Source organism: Muntiacus reevesi, chromosome 1 (genome assembly GCF_963930625.1).
Source record: "Muntiacus reevesi chromosome 1, mMunRee1.1, whole genome shotgun sequence".
NCBI classification, from domain to species: domain Eukaryota; kingdom Metazoa; phylum Chordata; class Mammalia; order Artiodactyla; family Cervidae; genus Muntiacus; species Muntiacus reevesi.
This window is the reverse complement of record NC_089249.1, coordinates 175,878,190-175,888,462: the sequence shown is the minus strand read 5'-3', so window position 1 is coordinate 175,888,462 and position 10,273 is coordinate 175,878,190. Positions and strand designations below refer to the sequence as shown.

The 10,273-nt window shown below is 54.0% G+C and overlaps 1 protein-coding gene across 1 annotated transcript in view; it reads left to right on the top strand.

The window, feature by feature from the left end:
• The first annotated feature begins 5,265 nt into the window (after positions 1 to 5,265).
• Positions 5,266 to 10,273, top strand: part of PER2 (period circadian regulator 2) — a 39,086-nt gene continuing 34,078 nt past the window's right edge. Inside the window, exon 1 of the mRNA XM_065917169.1 lies at positions 5,266 to 6,105. The gene's annotated coding sequence lies outside the window, so the exon portion shown is untranslated. The remainder of the gene's footprint in view (positions 6,106 to 10,273) is intronic.

Genomic DNA, 10,273 nt, shown 5'->3' with positions numbered 1-10,273 from the left:
CCCGTGGGGCGGGAGGCGTCCTGGGGTCCAGGCCCACCGTGGAGGTGGCCCCACCTCAGCCTCCTGAAGGACCACACACCCTGCAGGGAGGGCCCTTCTTGGCCCCCAAAGCGCGCAGGGCTCCCATTCCAGACACTGGCCTGGGATAGGCATGTTTGGGGGGCAGGGTGCCAGCTTCAGCACCAACCCCGGCAATGCTGGCCGAGCCCGTCCTGGGACACACGCCCGGCAGCGTGTGTCAGGGTGAGAGACTCTGTCCCCGGGGCCCTGGTCCAGTCCACGGCCCCGAACACCAGCTGGAGGGCACGCCAACCAAGGAGAGACCCTCTGTACTGCGAAGAAAGGGGCACCTCGGATATGGGGGGGTCACCGCAGACATGGGAGCCTTGTGGGCAAGCTGTCTTTCTAGGGCCTTTCCAGGACAGTGAGGGGTACCAGTGGTCCAGAAACTCTGTGAAGGGGGCTCAAGCTTCCAGACACCAGAAAACCTGACCCATACATCAGCCTTCAAAGTCTCGAGGCAAAAGTCTGACAGTCAAACTCAACCTCCCCACTGCCAGCTCCCTCCCCCTCACCTAGAGCACAACTTTCATCTCAGTTAAACCCTCAGGTTACCTTTAATGGCCTCATGACCAGGAAGCTGGAAGTTTTCATCCTTTCTCACGTGACATGATAGCAAACAGTTTTTTGGCTTCCGTTAAGACCATGCCTTTTATTTGTGAAACAGATAATAAGAGAATTCGATTAGGTACACGTTTAACCATCGGGTTCCTCTAGCAAAAAGAAGAAACTGACAACATGAAAAAGGTGGAGTCTTGGGCACTAAGTTTTTTTTACTCGTTTAGGTTTTTTGTTTTAAGACACAATAATGAAGCAAGCAGGTCTATATGGAGTGCTGTATGGTAGAGACAAAGTTATGGTGGTTTAAATTATCTGCAGATCCACAAAAATAGATTAATTTGGGGGAGACATTTTAAAATAATAATAATTATCATGGGTTAAATGTCATTGTGTCAATGTATGATTTTAAAACACTCTCAGAGAAAATCCCCTGGCAGTCCACGGTTAGGACTCCACTCTTCTATGGCTGGGGGCCGTGGTTCAAGTCCTAGTTGGGGAACCAAGGTCTGTGTAGTATGGCCAACAAGGGAAAAGAAAACTCTCAGCAAACTATTAATGTAATAATAGAGAATAATATTTACATTAAAGTAGAGTAGTATTAATAGATAATAATTTCAGTCATCTCCAACTCTTTGCGACCCTATAGACTGTAGCCCACCAGGCTCCTGTGTCCATAGGACTCTTCAGGCAAGAATACTGGAGTAGGTAGCCATTCCCTTCTCCAGGGGATCTTCACAACCCAGGGATCAAACCCAGGTCTCCTGCATTGCAGGCAGATTCTTTACCGTCTGAGTCACCAGGGAAGCCCAATAATTATATTAATGACAATACAATAGAAGGACACTTTCTCTATATGACAAAAGACATCTACAGAAAACCAAACAACTGAGGCTCACATCATAATTCATGGAGAAATATTAAGCACTTTTTGTCCAGCTGGGAACTGGGCAAGTATGCCCACCATCACCACCTTTATTCTACTTTGTACAGAGGGCCTAACCTGTGCCATCAGGACTACGACACTGAGGATGTCACTTGCAAAGGGACAATGTAGACGAGGAGGCCAGCACTCCAGGCCAGGCAGCGCTGTGCAGACACTTTCAGTCCTTCTCAGAGTCTCTTTTCAGGGTGAGGTGAAGAAAGATGGAGGCTGCATCTGCAGTCTGCGACTTCCTGGGGAGGACTGTGAACACACACATACACACACACACACGTGTGTCGTGCACACACAGCATAAACAAGCGTGTCCCCAAAACAAAGGATGACCTTTCTTGCATCTGTATTTAGTTTAAAAACCAAAAGCCCTTCTCAGTAGGTGGCCAGCATAGTACAGACACCTCTCCCCGGCTCCCAGACGACCGTGCAGCCAGAGAGAAGCGCCAGCCCACTGGTCACTGTCCGGTTCGGGAAGCTTCCCAACCACAGGGGCAGGTGGGCCTTGCCTCACTTGTGTCTTCAGACCCTGGACATAGCTGCCCATGAGCTTGGGTTCCACTTTGGAAGCTGGCTAAGGGTCTCCAGGACAGGAGCTGCCTCGGTGCCCAGGGCCGGCACGGGGGAAGCTGGAGAGGGAGGTTCAGGGTCCGAGGTCTCGTCTCCAGGGTCCCTAAACCCAGGAAGGGGCTCTGCGAAGCCAGAGAGGCTGACAGGGTCCCCTCCATCTCCTTAGAGAGGACATGAGAGCCCCCTCCCCACGCACAGACCTCATCATTCTCTTCCCAGCTCGTGCCTTAGCTCACCGGCTCACAAAGCACAGGATCCAGGACCAGAGAAGCGATGGCCAGCGCAGTGCTCGTCATGCGGTAATTGTCCAGTAAACAGCTGGCCGACTGAGTGCAGGAGTGAGTGAGCGAGCCAGCAAGTGTCCTGGCAGGGACACCAAGGCCTGGAGGGGCCCTCCAGGCAGGGCCCAGGCTGAGTGGGCAGGGGTGCAGGGCTGAGAACTTGGGAGGCAGGGAGAAGGCTGAGACGAGAGGCCAGCTCTTTCCACAGACAGCATTCCTCAGGCACCTGGGACCCTGGCCGCCACCCCCAAATCCAGGTTTCCTTCTTGCTAGCTGCCTTCCCCAGGGCCAAGAGTCCTGTGCTAGAGGTGATGGCTAATCCAAGCACATTTCCGGGTCAGGATAAACTGACCAGGAGAGGATATCTTCTCCCCTCCTCCTCCAACCTGAAAGCACTAACGTGTGCCCCTGAATGCACACACACACATTCATGCACACACACACAAATGCTCACCCATCACCTTGGCTCTGGAAGTTACCACCCCGCAGCTGGCACTGGGGTGGACGCTTCCACCAGACCTATGCTATTCTCCTGGAACTCACAACCCATCTTATTTGAAATTGTCCCCAGACCTCCTTCATCACCCCTCCTATGCTGCAAACTGCTTATAAGCAGAGGCTCCAACGAGATGCATCTTTGCACACCCCCAATACTCAGGTGTCACCAAGAATTAGTGGAGTGAATGAACATTTCCAACAACAAGAATGAAGACAGGAATCATAAGACACTGAACACAGATTCAGTTCCAAAGAGTTGTCAAGGTTCACAGTGTTTGATAATTCATAATGGATTTCACTTTTTACCAGATTTATGGGTGGAAACTAAAATCATGGCATCCAGTCCCATCACTTCATAGCAAATAGATGGGGAAACAACGGAAACAGTGACAGACTTTATATTCTTGGGCTCCAAAATCACTGCAGATGGTGACTGACAGGATGAAATTAAAAGACACTTCCTCCTTAGAAGAAAAGCTATGACCAACCTAGACAGCATATGAAAAAGCACAGACGTCACACAGAGATTCTCCTCCTGCTCAACTTTTCTTTGGTCTTGCTCCATATTCAGGCTTCAGCCTAATGTCACATTTTCTATCTAAATTTAGACTTTTCTATTTTCACCCATCAGTCTGTTACTTTGTGGACAAAAGTCCGTCTAGTCAAAGCTAATGGTTTTCCCAGTAGTCATATATGCATGTGAGAGTTGGACTATAAAGAAAGCTGAGCGCTGAAGAATTGATCCTTTTGAACTGTGGTATTGGAGAACTCTTGAGAGTCCCTTGGACTGCAAGGAGATTCAGCCAGTTCATCCTAAAAGAAATCAGTCCTAAATATTCATTGGAAGGACTGATGCCGAAAGTGAAACTCCAACACTTTGGCCACCTGAAGTGAAGAACTGATTCATTTTTGAAAAGACCCTGATGCTTGGAGAGATTGAAGGCAGCAGGAGGAGGGGACGACAGAGGATGAGATGGTTGGATGGCATCACCGACTCAATGGACATGAGTTTGAGCAAGCTCTGGGAGTTGGTGATGGACAGGGAGGCCTGGCATGCTGCAGTCCATGGGGTCGCAGAGAGTCGGACATGACTGAGCGACTGAACAGACTGATGGGTGAAAATAGAAAAGTCTAAATTTAGATAGGAAATGTGACATTAGGCTGAAGCCTGAATATGGAGCAAGACCAAAGAAAAGTTGAGCAGGAGAATCTCTGTGTGATGTGAATGAGCTGTCTCTTTTCTCTCACTTACAGAACAAAGGAGCTTATCCTTGACGTCAATGTAGGTGAAGAAACAAAAGACTCTGGGTGTGTGCACGGTGCAGCTGGGCCTGGATTTGCTTGGCATTTGTGTAGGTTTATTTAGGAGGGGGCAGGGAGTCGTAGTTGAGGTGTCAATATCAGACAAACAGAAGGAGGGGCCATTCTCAGCAAGGAGCGTGCATCGCGCAGCTGGCCTGCCAGGACTTATGTGGGAAGGACTGTCCTGATGAACGTGGAGTTGCCCAGCTTTGCATCTGTGTCTGAGGAAGTGGCACACACCCTTTGCCAAGGGCAGGGGAAATCCTCAATATGCATTTGGCTTCTGGAACTAGCAGCTTAGTCTGCTTCAGGCCACCAGATCACGACTCTTTCTTCCTTCCCATCCCTGATCTACCAGGAGTGCCCAGGACGAAGAATATACAAGTGGAGAGAGATTCCACAGGCCCCCTCTGCCCTTCCAAGCCCAACCAACCTTGCTTCCCACGTCGGACCCTGCAATTTCAGAGCAGGGTGCGGCTAAGTTGCCTTGGAGCCTGCCTGTGTTTTGGGTCCCACCAGAAAGCCTTGGCTCTCCACCTCCTCTGAGGAAGTTCTACTCTCCTGACATTTAAAAAAAAATTTTTTTTTTGGCTGTGCCACGAAGCATGTGGGATCTTAGTCCCCGACCAGGCATAGAACTTGAGCCCCATGCATTGGAAGCCGGAGTCCTAATCACAGGGCCGCCAGGTAAGACCCTCTCCTGACACTTTTTAGACAGAAGGCTGGAGCCTTCTTCACAAACCCCAAACAGTGCTTATTGAAGAGTAAATGACTGCAGCCAAGGTGCTAAGAGTACAGGGCTCTCTCCCAGAGCCTGCTATGCCGGGCTCATGTCTTTGTGACTTCTGCTGTCGGAAAACCCTCCTTTTCCAAACGCCACTCAAGTGCTGCCTCCTCCACGGAACCTCTGCGCGTAACTCTTGCCCCGGTTAATTTCTGATCCACACCGCCCAGTTTAGTATTTGATTAAGTTCCCTTTTCATGAGATGGTCCTTTCTCCCGAATGACGCGATTGGGGGCAGGGACAACATGATTTATTTCTTTTGTTGTACATCCCCTTAGTAACAAGGACCTATTTGCTGAACCAAAACTTGCGACGCATAATCTGAAAAGTAAGAAAAGGCCCCCTGGAAGCTACGTGTCCTGACAGATCTGGGCTAGTGTCGACCTCGGTTGCCTGGGTGGGCGTGCACCCGAAGCTCCAGCAGAGCCGCCCAGTCTGCAGCTAGCTATGAATGGATACGGAGTAAATGAATGAAAGGGAGTGAATGAAGAGGTTTGCGGGGGGTGGGGGGACGTCTCTGGCAGTGACTCAAGGTGACGGTCTCTCGGAGTGGGCTTCAGCGAGGATTCGGCTGCCCGGGTTGGGCCTGGCAGGGGTGCCCCGGAGCCCCTCCCCGACCCGCGCCCAGCCCTCCCCTCACCCCGCAGTGGTACGCGCCACTCCGCGCTCCCCGGGCCCGCGGTGCCTTTCGTCTTGAATGGAAGGCGCCGAGGCCGGAAGTGGAAGGGACCACTCCAGAGGACGAGGCGGGGGGGGCCACGGGTCCGCCGCGTCTTCATTGAGGAACAGAATCGGGGAACATGGAGTTCCATGTGCGTCTTATGTAAAGAGAGCGACGGACGCCGCGGCCAATGGACGCACGGCGCTCGCAGGCCCCGCCCCCCCTGTATGCAGATGAGGCGGCACCGCGGCCAATGGCGGGCGCCGGGGGCGGGCGCCGGGGGCGGGCGCGGAGAGTGGTCACGTTTTCCACTATGTGACAGCGGCGAGTCAGCGGCGGCGGCGGCGGCAGAGGGCTGCCCTGCGGGCTACGCGCTGCTTTCGGCGGCGGCGGCGGCGGCGGGATCGGCGGGCCGCGCGCGGACAGTCCAGCCGACCGGTTAGGACGCGGCTCCGGTGAGTGCGCGCGGCGCGGCGGGCGTGGCGGGCCGGCCTGGGCGCAGACCGGCGTCTGGCCGCCTGACTCTCTGGTTACGTAACCGCCGGCGGGACGGCCCCGGCCCCTGCCTCGGGGGGCGGGTGGTGGCCTGGGGTCTCGGCGGGCTGGCTCCGGGCGACGGCAGATAATCCTCTCTAGTCCACAGAGATGCGATCAGAGGGTCTCCTGGGCCATTTCACTCGTCCTGAAACTGACCTGGGGGAGGGGGGTACCGTTATTCCCATTTTGCAGATCAAGAAACTGAGATTCAGAGAGGTCAGGCCCATGTCTGAGGTCACAGAGCTACTGAGGGGATGTACAGCGAGCTGTCCTTCTCTAGACGATTTTCTTTTAGGAACCCCTCCTCTTCTCCCCGCCTTGCCCCCATCCCTCAAGAGGGGAAGGCTGAGGAAGGCCAAGGCGACCAAGGGTGGGTGAGCAGAAGACAAGACAGATGCTGGACCTGAGCACAGATGCTCATCCCCTTTGCCCACGCGGGACTCTGTGTTTATTCCCTCTCCTGGGTCCCGCATAAGAAGGGGGAGGGTCCTGCTTTGTGATACAGCCCTCACATTATCCTTCTGGGCTGGACTTTGGCTGCCAAGTCCTGGGCAGGAACCAGTGTGTGGGGGGAGGGGTGGGGGCTGGCCTGCTTACCCGTTCAGGAAGGCCAGGGTAAGGGATGACAACTCGGTTGCCAGGGCTTCTATAACCTACACAGGAGAAACCAGTTGGGAAAGCTGATTCATACTCACAGAGAAACAGAGCCAGAAGGTACTCTGGAAATCATCCAGGGTAACCCCTTAGCTTGACAGATGAGGAAACTGAGGTCCAGCTGTCTGCTGGGCATTAAGCATGGCAGGGCCAAGCCCAGGCTCAGGGTGCCTGCAGGGTTTTTCCATCGTCCTGAGGGTCTTCATCTGGGTCAGGATGAACTTCAGAAGTTCTTCGAAGGCCTGGGATTGGGTGTTGCTGAATCTTGAGTGAGCTGGAATTTGGAGGGGGACGGCCCTCAGGTCCCCCAAACATTAAGAACCCCAGCTCCATGGCAGAAGCCCCTCCACGAATACCTCTCATCGCCCACATCCAGTGCAGCAGGGTCACTGACCTCCTCTCTTGCTGCAAAAGGGAGTTGCCCGGCCCCTACCCCCAGCCAGGGTTTCTGGTCCTGGGCTGGTGTGGCTAAGGAGGGAACAAAGCTCTGAACCTGAAGGCTTTCCTTCGAAACTGAGTTTTAAATTCAAGGCTAATCACTTTTTGTCACAAAGGTGATTTTTTTTCATGACGAAAAGTGATTAGTGGGTCGAGAAGATCCCCTGGAGAAGGAAAAGGCAACCCACTCCAGTATTCTTGCCTGGGAAATCCCACAGATAAAGGAGCCTGGAAGGCTACAGTCCATCAGGTCGCAAAAGAGTCCAGCGCGACTCAGTGACTTAACAACAAACAATCACTTTTTGTAAGGCGTCTGAGTAAAGTGAGGAAAGGGACTCCTGTTTCTTAAGTGGAAGCAACGTGATATGCCAACAGGGATGGTGCCGTGGGTGTTGGCAGTTACCTGTCACTGCCGTCTCCCTGTGATTCACTGGCGCAGAACTGACACAACCCGGGCTTTCTCTGGGGGCTGGGCATTGTGGGGGAGCTGGGGACTGTCGCCTGCCAGGCCCTGGGCTGCTGCTGGGTGACTCAGCAACCCCCCCCACACCCCTGCTTCCAGGGCACGTCTGTGCAGCAGCGCTCAGGGTGGGTGATCTCAGGTCTGTTTCCACCTCTAGCTTTTTTTTTTTTCCATTCTTATTGGAGTATAGTTGCTTGGCAATGTGTTCATTTCTGCCCTATAGCAGAGTGGATCAGTTGTTGTTGCTGTGTACTCATGGAGTCGTGTCTGACGCTGCATATACATATATCCCCCCTTTCTCAGATTTCCATCCCCTCTAAGTCACCACAGAAGATTTTAGTAGCTTTCCCTGAGCTGTGCAGTAGGTTCTCTGTAGTTATCTAGAGACAACTCTATGTTGTGGCATATGTACATCAGTCCCTCATCCCTAGCCTTTTGGATTCTGCTTCTCTGCAGACGATTTCCACAGGAGACACAAGTTCCTGACTTCAGGGCACATGATATTGCTCTGTGAGGCTTAGAAGGAAGCAGGGATAGTTCCTCTCATTTGTACTATTTCTCACCCACACTGAACTTTCAGAAAAATAACTGGTGGGCACGCCTCTGTTTTTAAATGATGATGTAATAACCTCACGGGGCCTCAACAAATCACAGGCTCTGGCAGGTCCCTGAGTTGCTGGCTGGGCCGCTCAGCGTTCTGTCCAGAGAAAGAGCGCCACAGAGAACTACCGTATTCGGCAAAACTAAGTAGAAGTACACGCCGATGACAGCTCTGCAGACACCCTGCAGAAGGCGGGCCCACCTGCCAACCCACAGAGACCTGGAGAGGGGGCCCGGCCCTGACCTCTGAGCTCTCTGTAGGCACCTCTGCAACAAGTTGGTTACTGTGTTTGCAAGTCTAGAGCGGATCAGAAGCAGTCAGTGAGCAGGCGAGCAGTGCAGGTCATGGGCAGGGCCAAGGCCCCTGTGTTATCAGAAGCAGGCAGTTCCGAAGATGGAGGTGGCTCCAGGCTGAGTGCTGGACCCTCCCCAGCTCCTGAAGGCCTTGAGAGTCCTCGCCCCCTTCCTGAGAAGAATCGCAACAGCTGGGCTGGTCCTGGGTACCCAGACGCTGAAGCCAGCGTTAAGCAAAAAAAGCAAGAGGCTTTTGCGTCGTTGTTTTAAATCAAATCTTGTGCTTCTTAAAGGCAGCAGAGCTAAGAGTACCTGAGGGGTCTCCACGAGGGGGCCATGCCTCTCCGCAGCCACCTTCTCTTCCATATTTGGACGGCTGCAGTCACATTTTCCTCGGTTACCAGCGGTTTCCATGGAGAGTGCCAGTGTTTATTCAGCAGGACAAACATTTTCTCCAGATTACAGCAGCCTGGCCTCGGGGAATTGGCTCCTGCCAGGAAGTAGCAACCGGGTTATGATATTTGGGGTTGTAAAATACGAGGGCTTGCAGAAACGAAGAACAGGCTATGAGGTCCCTGCTACGTAAAGTTCAGAAAGAGGGGGAATGACCAGGCTGTGAGAACTCAGGCTCGAGGGGCCTGGGGTGGACGTGGGGAGCAGGGGTGGGGATGGAGACCACCAGGGGCCCCTGGGGGCCGGCGGCGTCCTGCCTCTGGGGCTGGGGGCTCGGTTTGTGGACACGCAGCAAGGCGTCACCATCTGCAAGTGTCTTATCTCCCCTTTCAGCTCACGACGGTCTTCAGTGAGTGAGCCTGCCCTGATTTCTGGTCTCAGCTTTCCGCAGAGAAGGGCACGTCCCCCTCAAAGCAGGGGTGGTGAGTGCAGGCAGCGTGTACCGTCCTGGCGGTGCTAGTAGAGGGCGGCACTGGGGCTCAGGCTCTGTTTTCGTTCCCCGTTTCTACTGTTTATTGTGGAAACTGTGAGCGTGTGTGCAAGCAGAGAGGACGGGGAATGAAGGCCCCAGCCAGCGTCAGCGGGTTTCTGCTCTCCTCCGCCTCCCTGCTGGCTTCCTCCCTGTCCCAAGTGCCGCAAAGCCAGCCCAGACGGTGATCTCACCATGGACGGCACTTTCTCAGCGTTCCTCTGTCCCGGCCGGGCAGCCCCGGCTACTGAAGATGTGCTCAGGGGCCCGGGTCAAGGGTATGAGCTCAGCTCCTTTCCTTCCGTCTGGCTGTTCCCTGGGGCAGCTCCCACGTGTGGGCGTCTCAGAAGTGGCCGTGGCGGGTCTCTCACAGCGGGCGCCCCCCTGCCTTCCCCTCAGACCCTCTGCAGCCAGACAGTCCCTTCCTCCCCCAGGCCCTTGGGCTCATGAGGGCCCCCCACCCCACCACCACTGCTGCCCTGGTGGAAACACAGGCTTCCTGGGGCTTCCACGAAGCCCTGGCATGCTGGCGAGGGCGGGCGCTCCATGGACGTTTGTGGAAAGCAGGAGGCAAAGTCTGCTTTGACAGGCACGTTGGTTTTGCCAACTTGGCAAAATGAGGTCAGTCAGTTAGAGCTGTCAGTGCTGAGTGACGCGTTTTCTGGAATAATGAAGCTCAGACGGCTGGTCTGTTGTCTCCAGTTTCTGCCATGCT